The following is a 19,637-nucleotide window of genomic DNA, read 5'->3' as shown; positions in this document are numbered from 1 at the left end:
ACCACATAAAGTGGTGGACACTCAGTTAACAATGCATCCATTATTTCATCACCTGAATCATTATTTATTTGAAGCTCTTTATCATCATTAATTCTCTTCTCCTGCATTTGGTGCTTTACCTTTTTATCCTCACTTGCTTTCTCTCTTGCTACCTTTTCCCATATGCTTAAGGCCTCAAATTGTGCAGCTTTAGATGGTGTATTTATTTCACATAACACTTCCCTTAATTTGTCAATAATTTGCAATTCAAAAGTACCATCTTTTGGAAACCTCAAAACACCCTCTTTTTCAGTAATCTTGCACCATTGTTGAACCCATATACATGTATTTTGTCCCAAATTGGTAGACATAAAATGCACAGGTGTTCCTTCAGGAGCATCACCAATAAAAAACGAATTTTTCACTTTACCTCCTAACAGCTTCTTTAAGCCTTCAAACAATTTCATTTTTGCAATAGTTCAATGCAATTTCTTTTCTCCAAAGCTGTCAGTCTCAATTTCAGTCAGTTTTACTCCTACCACTGACCCTCCAAAAAATCTAACTGCAATATTTCTCTTAATCAATAAATCTGTTAGTAACAACATAAATACATTCGCTACTCTGTCTGTTGTGCTAAATAAAGGATAGATTTATATTCACTGCGAGTAACACATTCCGCTTACCCTTCACAAAGTAAGACCTTCCGTTTACTCTTCAAACACTACAGGTAAATCCCTTCCGCTTACCTGTCACACAAGCTCAGAAGAACCTGCTACTCCTTTGGCCTTATCCTTCAGGATATATCTTAGGCCAAAGTTTCACCAGCGAACCCTTTTGCTGTCACTCAAGCTCAGAAGAACCTGCTACTCCTTTAGTGTGACCCTTTCTAGGTGTTATCAGACTAAAGTTTCACCAGCGAACTCTTTGCTATAAATCACTCACACAGAAAATAGTCCCTAATTTAACACTGCCAGCCCTACCTAGCTTCTCAGTGCTATTCCAACAGACGAGTAACCTCAGTGCAGTGTGGCTTCCATTTACCACCCGCTATTCCTTCCCGGGATTCCACAGGTGTGCATACCTGCGTGTTTCAAACAACATAGAACAAGACACTAACTTAACATAAAGAGTTAAAACATGTAATCAATAACCAAAAATTATGTCCTATGAAATTACCAATATAATCAATAACACCATCAATTCAAAATGAGCAAAATGTCACCAACAGTAAAAACCCTTACTATTTTCAACACTTTAAAAATACATATGCTAGCATATTAACAACATTTCACAACCCTGTTCATACTCACACCACTTCTTGCATCACCTGCCAGTACTGCTTTGCCAATCTTCAGGTTCCGAGCATTGGAGTCAGGAATCAGGACTTGGACATTTATCTAACTTGGGCAATTATTTTATTTCCCTTCTAAGGTCAATGATCCATTAGTTGAGTAGTTGATGGTGAAATCAATAATCATTAATCACCAAACTAATCAATAATGACCATCCTCTGATTACCAAAAACTGATGGAGCGGTAATTTCTTCTGGTAGTTTCTCAATGCAAAACCCTCATGCTACCTCTAATTTACCGCTCAAAAAGTGTTGGGCCCTTCACACCATGTAATACCTTCAGGAGACTTTAAATAAAGATGAACAGTCAAAAATGCAATTATTATTTAAGCCAATAAAGAGAGTTGTTGAGTGTTTAAAGGGTTTTATTTTCTAGTAAAAAGTTAATTTTCTCTGACCCTTTATTCATTAATAAAATATCAATCAGGTTACAGAATTTGAAAACCAGGAAAAATAGCATTTATACAGAACACATTACAGTCTGCATATAGGCATAACATGTAGGAATGTGGCGCAAAATGTCATTCAAGACTCAAAGAGTTTCTATGAAAAATATAGTCTTGCAAGGCTAATCAAAAATCAAATAGTTTGCAAAAATCTCCCATTAAGAAAAATAAATGCATAAGTCAAATAAATCTTTTCAGACCTAATTAATTTGTCTAAGCATAACTGAAGTTTAGCATCTAATTCTATTTAATCAGCTGCACTCTCTGTCTGTCTGTCTGTGTCTAAAAAGCAAGCAGGGAGTGAGATAGCCCCTCCTTCACCAGACCTCAAAGAAATGCGGCCTCAAGTGCCAAGATATGACATGGAAGCAAGAAACCTCCCCTGATTCTCCTCGGACGCCCCTGCAGCACCCGTGACGATCTCGTACCTAACCCAAGGCTGTCTGGCCTAATCTGTTCCTTCTCTTCAAGAGCTCACACACCCCCTAATGAGCCTAGAAGCCAGCTGAGCTGAGAAAGCCCGCCCCTGTCAGTTTTTATACACAAAATTTTGGCAGACTACACAAAATGTTGCATTTCAGGAAAACCTGTAAGTTGATTGGTTAGTCATGGTGGCATGAGTTCTCATCACCCTGACGCATTCTAAAAACCTGACCATGCCAGTTTTTAACAAATGAAGCATACATAATAAATACATTTTTAAACATTTGCAACATTTACTAGGGAAAATGTTTCATCCTTCCTTTTCTCAGCGCAGTAGGACGGATACTTTAGTTAGCTGGCACATTGGCACAATCAGAAGAATGTACAGTTCAAGCTGTCCTTCACTTCTTGGCATGAGGAAAGCTGCCACAGTCTGCGCATGCTCCCTTCTCATTCAAAGCAAGCCATAGCTTTTGATGGTTTCACAGGCAGCCATTTAATGGTAGGCCCGAAAATAAAACAAACAAAAAGATAATATTAATGTCATGTGAATCAGCACATTATGTTTCCAAACTCCATTATTTATGTACAATATGTAAAATAAATGTGCAATGTGCAACAAAGTAAAAGAGGTGTTATTAACTGAAAATATTTATCAAAATATGCAACAAGTCAAAGTCTCTTTAGACAGAAATAGTGGATTTAGATTACATGGGATGCGCTGGGAAGAGAGAAACACATTCTATTAATCTTCAAAGCTAAAAAGGCCACTTTTCTCTACACTGCAAAAACACATGTTAATTCAGCAAAAGCATGTCAGACTGATTTGGCCTAACTTTCATATTTTTCATGTGCCATGTTTATAACTTGCACCAAAATGTGCGTGGTAATTTAAATGCAGTCTGTCTGAAGCACAAAAATAAAACAATGCCTGACTGCAGATGAAATCTGCCCCATCAGCTTCACATGCCTTTCAGAGTTTAGCCTAAGACTGCTTCGTCCACGTTACCAATAGGATAACTGGTCTATAAGGTTGACTTACAACCGATCATCATAAGGGTTGTTTGGCATGGTACAAGGTGATCACTAGAATTAGTGAGCATCACATACCAGGCCAACTTCTCACAATCCTCCCTCCCACTGAGATTAGGCTTGCCCCTTCTCGACTAGCGCTGTGACCGCCTTGGATCCCTCTGAAGCGGTCGCTCCCCGCGCTCCCTTACCATCCTGCTGCCTGTAACGTTGTCTGGTATCGTAGCGCTTGCTGGCTGCTGGTGTAGCGCTTGATGCCATAACATTGCCTGTAACTCGGTCTGTTATCGTAGCGCTTGACTAATTGTTGTGCCTTTGCTCTGTTATCGTAGCGCTTACTGCCTGACATCGTAGCGCTTGCCTAACTGTTGTGCCTTTGCTCTTGAGATAATCGCCACTGTTGCACTGCTCACATCGCCTGCTGCATTTATTGTGCCTCTTTGTGCCGCTTCAACTGCACAGATCGGAGGATTGCTCCGGTGGTGCCCCAATATCGCTGCTTGTTTGTGCAGCCATTTTGTTGTTGACTCCTGGCTCGTCCCTCCTCCCCACTTCCGCCTCCCAGCTGATCCTCCCTCGCCCCTCCCCCTTCCACTACCCTCTTATGACAGATGCTTTTGCGCGCAGCGTTCACGCGCCAAAGGTAAGCCTGTCTACGCCCGTCCGCGCCCAGCGCCAGACCCCCCGGTTTTCGCAATAGCCACTCCACTCACTTAACATATGACGCCGCTACTCTCCTTGCCCTTAACCCCGGACGCACCCCACAATGCTGCGTAGCTACCCCAGGACACACCCACGGACCATTCGCTTGCCACTCCTGCAAGTTCGCCTGCATCAGGACCCATGCCAAATCCTCCCCCTCCAAACACAACTCCGACTCTAACCACCTGAAGTGTATCCTGCTGAACACCCGATCGATCCACAAACACGCCACTGAACTCTGGGACCTACTCGACACTACATCGCCGGACGTCGCCTTCCTTACGGAAACCTGGATGAACGCCTCATCAGCGCCCGACATCGCCATAGCTATCCCGGACACCTACAAGATCATCCGAAAAGACCGCACCAACCAAACAGGAGGAGGCATCGTCATCGCCCATAAGAACACCATCCGAATCACGACCAGCCCCGACGATAACCTCGCGACCGCCGAACACCTTCACTTCCAGATCCACACCGACCCCAGGATCACACTTAGAGGCACCCTCATCTACAGACCACCAGGAACCCACACACAATTCAACGAAGACATCACTGACTTCATCAGCCCACATGCCCTCATCTCCGAGAACTACATTCTACTGGGAGACCTCAACTTCCACCTGGAAAAGAATAACGACAGCAACACCACCACCCTTCTGGACAACCTGGCCAATCTCGGACTCAAACAACTTGTTGACACCCCCACCCACTTAGCCGGACACACGCTCGACCCTATCTTCACCTCCAGCAAACACATCTCCTTCGATCACACCACAGCTCTCCATTAGACGGACCACAGCTGCGTACCCTTCAGCTACAAAAAGACCATGACCCACATCCCACCACAACCTATTCCTCTAAGAAACTGGAACAAAATCACCACCGACCAACTCTCCACATCGCTTAACCAAACCCCCCCGCCATATCATCGGACCCAAACCAAGCTGCCACCAAACTCACACAATGGATCACCCACAGCGCTAACGAATTAGCACCCTTGAAAAACCACCAGACCAAACAAGGTAGCAAAAAGGCCCCCTGGTTCAACGATGACCTTAAGAAATCCAAGAAGTTATGTTGTACCCTCGAGAAAACCTGGAGAAAAAACCCAACCACTAACAACCTGACCACCTTCAAGGACGCCACCCGCAAACACCACCAATTGATCCGATCCACCAAGAAATCAGCATTCAAGGATCGACTCGACAACAACGCCCAAAACAGCAAGGAACTATTCAACATCGTCAAAGAATTTACCAACCCCACCGCCGGCACCAACGACATCACTCCCTCCCAAGACCTCTGCGACTCTCTATCCTCTTTCTTCCACAACAAAATCGCTGACATTCATAACAGCTTTGAAAACCTGTCCGAAGAACAACCCACTCCACCCACCTCCGAACCAAAACAGCACTCTCACAACCTTTGCGCATGGAACCCAATCACTACTGAAGACACCATCCGTCTGATGAACTCCATCCACTCAGGTTCACCAACCGACCCTTGTCCCCACCACATCTTCAACAAAGCAGACTCCATCATCGCACGCCATCTCCGCGATGTCATCAACTGCTCCCTCAACTCCACTACCTTCCCAGAAAGCTGGAAACATGCCGAACTCAGCGCCCTTCTGAAGAAACCCACAGCGGACCCCTCTGAACTTAAGAACTACCGCCCCATCTCACTCCTCCCCTTCCCGGCCAAAGTCATCGAGAAAGCCATCAATAGCCAGCTCGCTGCCTTCCTTGAATTCAACAATTCACTCGACCCCTCACAGTCCGGCTTTCGAGCCAAACACAGCACCGAAACCGCCCTCATCGCTGCTACGGATGACATCCCAACGCTACTGGACAACGGAGAATCAGTTGCCCTCATCCTACTTGACCTCTCCGCCGCCTTCGACACAGTCTGTCATAACACCCTCATACAACGCCTCAGCAATGTCGGAATACAAGGAAAAGCGTTGGACTGGATCATCTCGTTCCTCGCCGGAAGAACACAGAGAGTCCGCCTCCCCCCATTCAAATCAGAGGCCACCGAAGTCATCTGCGGCATACCACAAGGATCATCACTCAGTCCCACCCTCTACAACGTGTACATGAGTCCCCTCGCAACCATCGCCCGACAACACGACCTCAACATCATCTCCTACGCTGACGACACCCAGCTAATCCTCTCCCTCACCAAAGACCCCAACACCGCCAAAACCAATCTATACGAAGGAATGACAGAAGTAGCCGAATGGATGAAGAACAGCCGTTTAAAACTAAACTCGGACAAAACGGAAGTCCTCATCTTAGGATCGTCCCCCTCTGCATGGGACGACTCATGGTGGCCACCGGCTCTGGGCACAGCACCCATACCTACAGATCACGCACGGAACCTGGGATTCATCCTAGACTCCTACCTCTCGATGACCAGACAAGTCAACGCCGTCTCATCATCATGCTTCAACATCCTACGCATGCTCAAAAAAATCTTCCGCTGGATCCCCACCGAAACAAGAAAAACAGTCACCCACGCACTAATCACTAGCCGACTAGATTATGGAAACACCCTCCACGCCGGAACAACAGCCAAACTACAGAAAAAACTCCAACGCATCCAAAACGCCTCAGCCAGACTCATACTTGACATCCCCCGTCAAGCCCACATTTCCGGTCACCTGAAAGATCTCCACTGGCTCCCCGTCAACAAGAGAATAACGTTCCGTCTCCTCACCCACGCACACAAGGCCCTCTACGACCTAGGACCCGAATGCCTCAACACAAGACTGTCCTTCTACACACCCACCCGCCAACTACGTTCATCCAATCAAACCCTCGCCGCAATTCCGCGCATCAATAGATCCACCATGGGAGGAAGATCTTTTTCCTACTTAGCGGCCAAAACCTGGAATTCTCTCCCCACCCACCTCCACCTTACACAGAACCACCTCTCCTTTAGAAAGCAGCTAAAAACCTGGCTATTCGATAAGTAATGCACCCACCCTCCCCCAAGCGCCTTGAGACCCTCTGGGTGAGTAGTGCGCTATACAAATTACTGAACTTAAACTTGAACAGTTCAGAGCAGCACATGTGCTCATCTCTAAATTGGACCCGCAGCGCCACCATGTGGCAGACTCATTTTAAGCACTTCCCACCGTTCATGTATCCATGCAGCGCGCGCACTGCTTACAGTCGGTAAAGGGGTCCCATTCGTGACGCTTATAGTTTGCCCAGCTCTCCCCGTCTAAGTGCCCACTGTGGAGTGCAGGTAAACAACGTCTGGATGCTACACCTGTAGATCAAACAACTTTGTTGGTAATGAGTTGATGATGGTGGTGGTAGCCACCCAGAATGAAAGGAGTACCATTGGGTTTTAAATGAATCCAGCCATCCAAGAGTCTGTGCCCCTGCTGGGCAGCGGCATTAAAGACACGCTAAGGCCCTGCAGGCGGCTGCACCACACGAGCCTTCTGAACAGGAAAGGACCAATCAGAAGGAGAAAATGAGGAGCAGGGTGGCGCATTGGACTGCACTAGGGACATTGAACACGATGTATGTCATCGACGCACACACCTCACGCGTGCCTGGCATGTGTATCCTTCCTTACCTGCTACCCCAGCCCTCGTCCGTCCGTCTGTCTGGCTGTGTCTGTATCGATCATAGATACTGTCCGTCTGTCCATCCTCTTTCGCACTCTCTCCGTGTCTTTCTAGATTTCTAGGTGTCTATTCTCGAAATTGTTACCTGTTGGTCTGTGTCGTGTCCCAAAGGCTCCAACTCTGTCACTCCAGATTTTCAGTTGTGTCTGTCTCTGTCGATTTCTAACTGTCGATCTGTCTGTCCATGCATTTTGTTGATTGTCCTTCTCTGTCTGTCATTGTAGATGTAGAGTGTCCACTTATGATGTCACTTCCCCTCTCTCTCCACCACCCCTCGCCCCTTCTTTCTGCCTGCTTCTCCCCCACACTCATTCCGTTTCTCTTTCCTGTCTCTCTGTTTCTCTGCCCGCACTTCTCTTCTTTTCTTTTCTGTTTCTCTCTCCCTGTCTTTATTTCTTCTGTCTCTCCATCTTTCCATCTCTCTTTCTCTGGGCCTCTTTCACTCTATCTGGCGGCCTCTCTTTTTTCTGTCTCTCTTTTCTGTGTCTCTTTCAATTTGACTGATTTTCTCCCTTTCTCTCCCTCCTGTTCTTTCAGTCTCTCTTTGAGTCTCGCTGGGTCTGTCTCTGAGCCTGTCTCCATGGAGAGACAGCCACCCCTGTTCGCGCCACTTGCTCTGAAAAGCCCTGCCTTTCATCTGCAAACAGTGCCCTGGGTGTCACCCTGCCAGCTCGTGCCACTCCGGGCCACACAGCGGAACGAGACGGCCAGCTTGGGGAAAGACGTCCTCAGCGTTTCGGGGGTTCACTGAAGGGCGCGCAGAATCATCTGCCTAGAGAGACCCCCGGCCTCCTGCCGGGGTGGGGCACCAATGCCACCCCGCCTGGGCCCAGCAGCACCGGCCCCTCCCTCGGGGTTCCCCTGCGGAGTCTGAGGCTGTTTACAGACTCCGGGACTCATCAGCGCAGGTAACCTCCCTCCACCTCACTTCTCAGTGACAGACACGTGGGGCTCATCCGCACGGGCAGCGTCGCGGACTCCCACATCTTAAAGATTCCGAGGACCCGGCGGGGCAGGGGGTCGGGTTTGATGTCCGTTGCTGTTTTCGATGACTCGTCATCAGCACAGGAGATCAGGGCCCATATATATAATGCTCTCCGCAGCCCCTTTAACTGATGCCCAACTGCGGACCTGGTCGCCGCGCCTTTCACAGCAAATAGCGGCTCGATCCAGGCATTGGGAGCTATGTATGACCAGGCCTAGCCGCTGGCTATGGTTCTGCGCATGCGCGGAGTGTGGGGGGACTGGTGGCGTGGTGGACTAATGCGTCCACTGCAGGGGCTTGTGTTTGACCTCATGGTCACAGGTTCAAATCCCTGCTGGCCTTTCATCCTCCTGAGGTCGATAAAATGAGTACAATTGAGTTGGGTAAAAATGAGCATCTGTTAATCAGGCCTTTATACCCTTGGGTAATAGACAAATAAATACACGTCATGTTATGTTATGAGTAGGACTCCATCTAAGTGGAGGTGTCCTGTGGGTTTGTAAAAAGAGATTCTGTTGTTGAGGTAAGGTGGGCCAGTGCTGTGTAGGGCTTTGAAGGGTGTGTGAGGAGTTTGAACAGGGCTCGTTTGTGTATCGGAAGCCAGTGGCGCCCCCTGAGGTGCTGTGTGCGCAGGGGGGCAGGTTGAGTGTGGTCCTGGCTGCCAAACTCTGTATGGCTTGGCTTTGCCTGCTGATTCCCCAAGTCTATTTTGCTTGTGATGAGGGCGTGTGTGATGCAGTAGCATTTAGATTTACAAGCCCTGGGCACATGCAGTGCACTGTACCAGGGTCTGACAAGTAAACCAAAGCAGCCAATCATGGAGTCACTAATTCATACATTAATTTATAATAGGGAGAGCATATGCACTTTAGCACTGATCAGCAGTGGTAAAGTGCCCAGAGTCATAAAACCAACAAAAACAGGTCAGACAAAATACAGGAGGAAGGCAAACATTTCAGGTATGACCCTGCAAAAAGGGCCAAGCCCAACAGGAGCCATTTGAAACTCTTCCACTGCATCTTCAGGGTGTGGAAGCAGGAGGCTGTGCCGGCGTTGACGTGGGCGAGCATGTGGACTTGGCTGTGAATGACAACCCCAAGGTTCTTTGCGGGGGCGGTGGGGGTGGGTGTAGGTCCTAGTTCAATAGGCCACCAGGTGGAGTCCCGCAGCGAGAAGTTATTTCCGAAAATCACAACTTCTGTCTTGTCGGTGATCAGTTTGAGACAGTTTGTCTTCATCCAGTCAATGACTTCCATCATGCAGGCAGCAAACTTGGTCCGGGTGTTGGATGTTTTGTTTAAGAGGAAGAGTATCAGCTGAGTGTCGTATGCGTAGGATAGGGCATTGATTTCCTGGGCGCGGCTGATGCTGGTGAGTGGGATCATGTATGTGTTGAGGAGGGTCGGAGTGAGTGACAATCCTTGTGGTATTCCACAGATGAGATTGTGGGTCCCTGAGCAGTCGGGGGCCCGACCGTCTGACAGTGTTCTTCCAGCCGAGCGCAGGTCCTTGGTGCCAGTTTCATGCAGTCATCGGATGAGGCTAGGGTGGGATACTGTATCCAAGGCAGCAGAGAGGTCCAGGAGGATGGAGTCTGCCATGTCTCCTCTGTTCAGGACCATTTAGATGTCGTCTCTTGTGGCGATAAGGGATGTCCCTGTGCTGTGGCTAGGTCTGAATCCAGATTCGAAGGCGTCGAGAAGTTGGTTGGCATGGAGATGGTGTGTTAGGCACTTGATCCGCTTCTCCAAGACTTTGGGTGGGTATGACATCAACGACAGGGATCTATTATGGCCAGCGTGGTTGAGGCTGTGGATGGCGTGTTGAGTAGAGGAGGAGCACTGTGGTGTGTTTCTCCAAATTTGCAAAGGTGGCTGTTGTGATGAGGCATTCAGAATAGACGCAAGCGCTGAGCTGATGGGTTGTAGTCCTTTAGGGAAGACGTGGTACAGACAAGGGTCTGATGGGGCCCCAGAGCGGATGGACTGCATGGCAGTGCGGGACAAACATTCAGATTGGTTTGATTGGTTGAGATGGGGATATGGATTCTGAGGTCTGCCGGGTCCGTTTTGCGGTCAACGTTGTCGTATATGTTGGTTATTTTGCTGCTGAAAAACAGGGAAAACTTGGTGCAGAGGTCCTGCGAGGGGCCGCTGCTGGTGGAGGCAGCTGGTGTCGAGGTGAAATCTTTCACAGTATTGAAGATCTCTTTGCTGATGTTGGTGCTGGTGTCAATGTGGTCTGCGAGCCTGGTTTCTCAGATCTTCTTGTGGTGGTGTCTGAGGGTGGATTTCAAAGTGTTCCTCGCCATAAATTCCTGGCTCATTCTCCATCTGTGCTCCAGGTGTTTGCAGTGGTGCTTGGTCATTCTGAGCTCCTCCGTGTACCAACTGGTTTGTGGTCTGCATCTTTTGGTTCTCTTGGGCTTCAGGGGAGTCGGGTGGGCTGCTGCAGTGCGTGGACTGATGTTCCATGAGTGCGAACGACCAGACTTCTTCCTGGACTTTGTTCTAGTTTTGGCGGGCTGGTGCGAGTGGTGATGGCTTTTTGTTAATCTGGATGGAGATGGTGAATTTGATGAGGGTGTGGTCAGTGATTGGAGCCGGCGGGTTTACCTAGATGCTGCTGTAGGTGGTAAAAATAAGGTCCGGAAGTTGTCTGGTGGCACGGGTGGATCCCCCCATGCTGAAGGTGAGGCCAAGGTTTCCAGGTCTTTGAGTAGGGACGTTGTGTTCAGGTCAGTGTGGTCTTCTACCATGAGGAAATGTATGTCATTGAGGAGAATGAAGGTGCTTTAGTCGAGGATGAGGGGTGTGGCGAAGTCAGAAATGGTACCTGCTAAAGTTGGTACGTAGTCCTGATGGAGCGTGCCGCTAAGGGTGAAGTTGGTTCTAATGTGGAGCATGAAAGTCAGGTGTTACATGTCGCAGAGGGATGCAACTGAGTAGATGGTGCAATTGGTCTTTCAAGGCGATGGCAATTCTGCTGCCTGGCTTGTGCTGTCTGACTTGTCTGGCGATCTTGCAGCCGGGAGGAATGGCTGTGTCTTGTCGGGGGTCAGCCATGTCTCTGTGAGGAAGAGCAGGTCCAGTGGACAGTTGTGAAGCAGGTCCCAGAGCGCGGTAGCGTGTTTGGTGAGAGCACGGCTGTTGATGATTATGCAGCAGAGTGCAGGACGGTGGGTATCTGATGCGTGAATGAATTGGGTCTGCGGTGTGGCCGATGGGAGAGTTGTGACTTATAGGTGTGGTGTGGCGCCGCAGCAGCACAATGAGCGGTGCCCGAGTTTAGGATCGAGGAGGGTCACACCAGGATTAGGGGGACCAGGGTTCCTGGCACTGGGCGGGGCTTGGACCGGCACAGATAGGCTTGTCTAGAGCATGCATTCATTGGGTATGTCCAGGAGGGTGGGCAGAGGGCTGTCCCACAGCAAAGATGCAAATTCCCACTTGTCCTGGGAGGTAAAACATTAGTGGAAGGTGGAACCGCTGTTTGAATCCCCGGTCTACCTCTCACTGCGCAGGAGGCGATGCAGCCTGCGTTTAAAACAGGAGCAGAGCTCTCCCAGCAGGCGGATGCAGAGGGTGCATGCGCCGCAAGATACTGGGACCCTGGGACTCCTTTTCACCTAGTCCAAGGGGTGCACTGACCAGGTGCGCTCAGTGCCACTCAGTGCGATTCTCTTTGCCTCTGTGAGTGCACAATATTTCAGTCGTGGGCCATGATACAGAAGTGGGCACGAGACAAAGTATTTTTTCATTTGTATGAGGCAAGAGGAGTCAGTGAAGTTAGTTTGTGGCTGCACTTTTGGGACCACATTTATTTTGATAAGGGACTTTGTCGTGGCCTGTGCCTGTCGCACTCACTCACAGGTGCAGCGTGACAGTGTCCAGGGTAGTACGCTAGTTCTGGGTGGTGGCTAGTGGTGTGGTTTTTACTTTGACAATCACAGGCACATGCAAACGTATACAATTGTGAAGACTCCTCAGCGGCAGTAAAGTAGCTGAGAAGGTTATTGAGTTTGTAATAAATCGAAGGTAGGCTGGTTCTGTGCTGTGAGGACTCACCCGCTGTAGACACAGGTATTATTTCCCCATCAGAGTAAATGTAAATGTAAATGTCATGGTACTTATAGAGCGCACTGTCACCAGACGGTCACCTTGCGGTGTTGCCTATTCGGCTTCCTGGCGCTGATACTCATACCGCTGTGGAACCCCTCCTGGCTTTCCCTGTGAAGTGTCCACTCCTGGGCACCCCCAGGGTGAGGCCAGTCATCCTTAGCGCTATTGGGGCCGGTGTGGAGGCTAAGCAAGCTATTGCCCAGAGTTGCAGCGTCCCGTGATTAGAATAGGCACCGAGGCGAGAATTAACAGGTCTGAGGAAATCGAGCCCGAGACCCCACCAAGGTGGGAATCGAACCTTGGTCCCGGTCAGAACTCTGCATCAGGGTCTGCCGCTCTAACCATTGAGCCACACTCCTCCACGTCATCTCTGAAGTGCGGTAGAGACTGGATTCATCTGCTCAGGGTGTCTGATCAAAGGTGTTTCCTGCAGTGCATGTTCAATTACATGCACAGCAACTGATTCACATTAAAACATGTTTTCTCCTCTGGGATTCACCCTGTGTATGGGGTGCAGTTCTGGAATTCACAAAAGGTCCAGGCGAACTCCTGGGAAGCCTCTTCTCTTGTAGTTTCCCAAAGAGCAATTTGGAATTTTTATGTAAATTCAATTTTCTGATGAGAAAACATCACACGTATATTTGTGTTTTCAAAATTCTCAGAATTAGTGTGCCTGTATTTGCCGGCTTCTTTCATGTTTCTCCATGGATATAATACATTCGCTCTGAGAGGAAGCCGCTGTCCATGGACCCCATCTATGTTGCTGTCATTCCTTGGGCATTCTCACTGTGGAAATAAGTTTACTCCTGCTCTTGATTGGAGTACGTCTCTGACTCTTTCCATCTGATGGAGTTTGTTGGTGTGCTGTGGAGCGCCCACTCTCCACCTGCGGAAGCAGATTTCCTTGCATGTGACTCATAAATCGAGCCTTCTTTATGTCTAGGTTTAAGATGAGCAGCCAGCCTAGGTGTCGGAGTCCTGGACATATCCAGGTCAACTTGGGTGGGGTGGCAACCAAAGGCTTCTTAGGCAAAAAGAACATGCCTTACAATGCACCAAGCTTGGAAAAATCCTCCAAATTGTAGTATTTGATATTTCGATATTTATGGGTATTTATAAAGCGCATACATTCGCTCCGGAAGGAGCATCTTGGCGCTAGTAAAGGAATGTTGAGCGATTTGTATCTTAAACTGCTTTTTAATAGTGTCGCTTGACAGCGCGGCTGTTGCTAGTCAATGATGTGACCATCACCAGGAAAGAGGGGCTATGGCTCCACCCACATTTCGGGAGCCAGATTTACAAGATGTGACTGGGCAGACGGGGGCTTCTTCTTAAAGCGTGCTTGTTTATTCAGTACTCTCGAAGTTATCTACGTAAGATAGCCGCACAGTGCACTCTGCTCCTTCAAGCCCCCCTCCACCTCCTTCCTCACAGCTCAGCCTTCCAGCGTTGCAGGGGTGTGGTCTGTTGTGTCGAGCTTTAGCATCTGCGAGATGCCCACTGTTGTACTCTGTAAGCCAACGTGTTTGACCTCATGAGACTTGCGGTGTCTTAACGAAAAGCAAAGTAATCACATCATCATGAAATGGAGGGTCCTTTATCTGCCCCCTTCCCTGAAGGTGTGATCCACTCCATAGTCTGGGAGATGTAGGGCCTCATTTATGGGATGTTGGCGTCGGCAGCGCAGGGAGGCTCCTTGCTGTGCTGCCCCACGCCAAAGTGGAAAGGCAGGAATGCACCGTATTTAAGCAAAACAGTGCGTTCCTGTGATTTCTTCCTGCGCTTTCTTCCTGTGCTTTCTTCCTGCGCTTTCTTCCTGCGCTTTCTTCCTGCGCTTTCTTCCTGCGCTTTCTTCCTGCGCTAGCTCCTTTTCAGCAGCCCAGCACCAGCATAGGCACCGACGCACCATGGTACAAGGGTTCTTCGGCTGCATGCAGGAATGGTTTTGTGCGGGGCGCGCACCTTCCTGCACAGAAACAATCCTAAGAGGTGTTTTCCTTTTTCTGTGTGCTGCAGAACGCAGCACACATGGGAAGAGGAAAAAACCAGGAGAAATAAACATAATTCGCCTCCTTACGCCTCACCTCAGGATGGGTATAGATTTGGCAATTTCCCAGGTTTACATAAATTTTAAAATGTGGGGCAGTGTCAAATTCCATGGGTGTAGCTCGGCAAAACCCACTGCAACACTCAGGGAACGCAGTAAGGTGGTGCTGCAATTTGCTCTGCGTTGCTACACTCGTGATTTGCGATGCCACTCAAACCCATGCAGGGTGGCTTCATAAATCTAAATGAAAGCCTTGTGTCACGTGTGTGCCGCTTTATGTGGTACAAAAGTGATGCAGAGCTCTCATATATAAGCTCCATAATTTCTGATCCACAGAACAGAAGGCAATTATCTGTCCCAGCAAAGGGAGCAGAGGCCTTCGTATATCCTGGTACAGGATTGCGAGACATTTCATACCTTCCCCAAGAAGAGCATTGAGAAACGCCCAGAGCTGGTGGAGTCTGAGCCTGACACGAGCCCCAGCAGACAGTGGTAGAGTTGAGAGCCTGTGATTAACAACTACACACCCTGATATGGCCGAGAAACAGATTCTCTTCGTTTGTGGTGGTAAGGCTTTGCGTCAGATATTACAAGATGTGGTCATGAGGAAAATTAAATTTTGGCCATGTTGTGTTCCCTAGCGCGTACCCCACCGACTCCATGTACCAGCTTAAAGTGCATGTAACTTCCCTCCTGTGCCAGTTATGAAGACGCAAATACATTTGCGTCCACCGTCAACTTGTCCTCTTTCAGACGCACCATGAATGGATTATATAGTCCGTTCCTAAGTATGCTATACCAACGTCTTTTTGTAGTACACTTTTCACTTTTTCCTGCTCTAGCCAGAGTAGGCCCTGAATTCCTGCCATCTGAACCTCTTTTGTGGCTCCTGGCTCTGCCCAGGCTACCTCTGTACTCATGAACTATGTCCTATATTCAGCGCGGCCCCTCGCGCTCAGCTCAAGCCTGCTTTCTGCCAAGACTGACTATAACCTTCGAGTTATCTGTTCCGCTCCCCGAGAATACATTCCTGCCTACTAGATCCTGTAAACATCCTCTCCAGCTGCAGAGCCAAAAGGCCGATCTGTCTTAATACAAGTAATTCATAGCCTCCGTTGCCATGCTTCCATGGAAGGCCCCGTGCCCCCACGCTTCACATGTAGACACTCAGGCGCTTATACACGCATCCACAGTTAGCATAGAATAGCTTCTACCCTAGAGACCTTTCCGCCCAGATAGTATAGTTCCTAAACATCAGATATCAGATATGATAGAAGTACAAGTTGATCTGACATGCCAGACTTCTGTCTCTTCCCGTCAGTGTAAATGTCAAGACCCCTGCACCCCGTCAGTCACACGTCATACAGCTGCGCGCGCATCCAAGCTTCCGATTTCTGCTGACATTGCAACATTCTGTTAGCACCACCCCTTGGTGCCACCCACTTGCGTCACCTGTCAGTGACGTTTCTAGCACACACCTCTAGTTCACGCCTAGTTTACGCCTCTTGATGATGTATTGGTACCACGTGTATACTGTTATCTTGTCTTCTCTCAGCTGTTACGCCTCTCACATTGAAACTTATGATGTAAAACAAGTATATAAGCTATGTAATATCAATAAACGAGAGCGCGCTCATCTATCCCTTCTGACACCCCTGTGGTGGTCAGAACATGATATCCTGATTCCTTTATGAGGAATAAAACCCTTAGAAACTCTAACACCACGGACTCTGTTTTTCTTTCCTTCTGATTGAGTTATTATTGATTAAGTACTTACCTACATAGAAATTAAGAGAGTAAATTAATTATTTACGTCATTTTGGCGCCCGAACAGGGACCCCTCCCCCACCTCACGCGCCGGAAGGTGCGTTGCAATCCGTGTCCCCTGCCATCAGTTAGACGGACAACACGTGTACTGGCAGGATTTCCTGCATCCCCCTCTGACACACGGAGGTGACGAAGACTGCGATCAGTGCCCAGACGAGGCGGTGAGGAGTGCGGAGGATCCCGACCAGAGCCCAGCCGAAAGAAGCAAGGTCCGAGGTGTGAAGAGGCCCACTAGTTTTCCGAAGTTTTCCGAAGTTTTCCGAAGTTTTCCGAAGTTTTCCGAAGTTCCGAGTCGAGTTCAGTCGAGTTTTCCGAGGCCTTCTGTTTCCGTGCTTCCCGGTGAGTACCATTGCTGGGTCGTATCTAGACGGGTTTGGGTACGCAAGTCCGGTCTGCACTGTTTCTAGGCAGTGTATCTGTACTGTTTAGCAGTATATCTAGGATTCCGAATTTCTGCACTGTTACAGCAGTGTATCCGTACCGTTGAGCGGTACATTCAGTGTAGGGGGTAGTTAGCTATGTCTTCAATGTTTTCATGTAATTAATGTCGTGGTATGACTGTGACTGTTTAAACGTGTATTATTGTGTTTTTTCCCATACAATATAGCTGTTAAAAAGTATTAAGGAATAAAGATCTAGCGTTCAGTAAATAAGTAAGCAGGATGCCGTTTCTCAGTAAGTTAAAACAGATCGGAACTAGGAAAGGGTTACTAGAGGAAGAAATTCCTATCCCCCCTAGGGACACTCCAGGCAATTTTATGTATCAAAAGCACGGCATAGATGCCATATTATATCTAGATTTATGGGCCGATTACACCAAACACCTAGACGAGAGACACAGATGGCCTGTTACCGGAACGTGGGATGCCGAGTGCATCATGAGGGTAGAAGAAGCATTATGGAAAAAGAAAGCTAGGCAATCTCAGAAGGACGCCATAGAATTTTGGCGTAAGGAATCACGTAAGCGTGCGGACAAAGCACTCCGTAGAGAAGACAGACTTAAAGAATCAGATAAAGAGCGAGAAAACGAATTAGTTACTGAAGGGATCCGAGTAAAAACAGAACAAATAGACCGTGCCCGAAATAATCTTGTAAACGGTATGTATCTCGTAGCAGATGGCCCACCCGAAACTGAATCAGAGATACCAACAAACTTACCGACACCGTTAGTTCCAACTAAAGTAATGCATAAAACTACTAAAGACATATTCCTGAATTCATATCTAGAGGATGTAGTACCAGCTTATACCAACATGCCTGTTCGTGCCCTGCCTACTGACAGGGATGGGGGGGGCACTGCGCCCCCGGATCCAGCTCCACCGGTACCGCAACAGACCTCTCCCGCTCCGCCAGCTTCGCCACCCCCCGTACTTAAGACAGACCTACCGAAACCAGTACTACCTGATCTTACTAAAAGACAGATTCAAGTCCAGATACAGACTCCACGGAGAGATAATGCCCAAGCATCCGCCTCAGGGGGTGCGACAGCAGGTCTACGGACCCCGCCACCGACACACAGATTGCATTTAAAGGACACACAGAATCCTTTCCAGTCTCCCTATTCAGCCCGGCTTGACGCATTCAAAGATAGGATGTCATTCTGCAGATATGATCCAGTACCCGGAACAGACGATCTGATGGTATTAGCATCACTGCGCTTAAGATCTGCCACCGATAACTTGCTATGCTATGTAGGAATGCAGGAAGCTCTCGACAGACTATACAAATTCATACAGACGGGGAAAGACCCCGACAGTGTCAAAGCTGCCATGTATAAACAGAAAGTTGACGTTCAGAAACAGATATTACGATTCTTCATTAATTGTGTGATAAGAGAACGAGACAGGCCCGGGACAGATCAAAGTGAGTTAGACGCATTAAACAAGTGGGGCCAAAATATAGCAGACGCGAAACATGACAAGGGAACTTGTATAGCCACTATGTCCCAGAAAATTAGAAAGGCAGTATTAACTGCACATCAGGAAGAAACTGATAAAACTTCCTCCGGGGAGGAAGATGAAGATGAAACATCAGAAAAGTCTACAGATATCATAGCGTATGTAGGTAGGGGAAACTACCTTAGGAAAGGTGTCCGTCCGGAGAGCAAGAGAGTTCTTTTCTCCGCTTTAACCAATCCGAATTCTTCTGAACATCAGTTCCAGGAAACTGATAAAAGGCTTCGAGATCGAGTAGGGTATCATATACTCAATTCTATGGATGAACAGGAACTAGCCCGGTCGGCCGTGTTGTGGGCCGAAAACGCAGACATATATAATGATGACACGTTAGTGCAGACATTCTTGAACCTTTCCCCGGAAGAGCAGAAAATAGCAGGTGTATACATGATTCAGCACCTCCTTATCAAGTTCAGAAACCATCATTCTGATCCAGGTCCCTTACACGAAACATTAGAAGCACTAATCATGGATAGATGGAGAGGTTTTAGTACCAAATTAATACAAATAATTCTAGAACAACGACGTAAGTATAACACCTTCCTGAGCTCTGAATATGTTCCCGCCCCGCCTCCAGAAAGAAAAATGTACCACATGCAATGCGGTGGCGGCATTGAAAGCCAGAATCCCTTACGAGAAGTACATCCAGTTATGGGTGCCGATAATAACCTGAAACGTGTGTATGTTCACACACCACTGACTAAGTTAGAACTATTAGAGATGAAGAAGTTAGTTCCGTGCCATGATAAAGACCCGGCAGGTTTTCACAGAGAGCTTAAAGACATGTTATTGATGGGAGATTACACATATGATGATATTATGAAAATGTTAAAAGTACTGTTGCCCACGGGCATTTACGAGAAATTAAAGGAGAAGGATTGGGAAGTGGGAGAGTCAAAGATAGCATGGGCAGAGATAGAAGACGAAGAAAAGAAACGAGTCCCAGGGTTAGGCCTTGGGGATCTGACTAAAGCATTACCAGGTTTAATAGTACAGGTTCTGCCAAGATTATTGACAACTAGAAAGGAAGATTGGGACGCAATCTCGTCCTGCAAACAGAAACAAGATGAAGATACTAGTGACTTTTATTCGAGATTCGAGAAATGTTTCATTATCAATA

The sequence above is a fragment of the Lissotriton vulgaris genome, chromosome 1_2 (genome assembly GCF_964263255.1).
Source record: "Lissotriton vulgaris chromosome 1_2, aLisVul1.2, whole genome shotgun sequence".
NCBI lineage: Eukaryota > Metazoa > Chordata > Amphibia > Caudata > Salamandridae > Lissotriton > Lissotriton vulgaris.
This window is presented reverse-complemented; position numbering follows the sequence as displayed.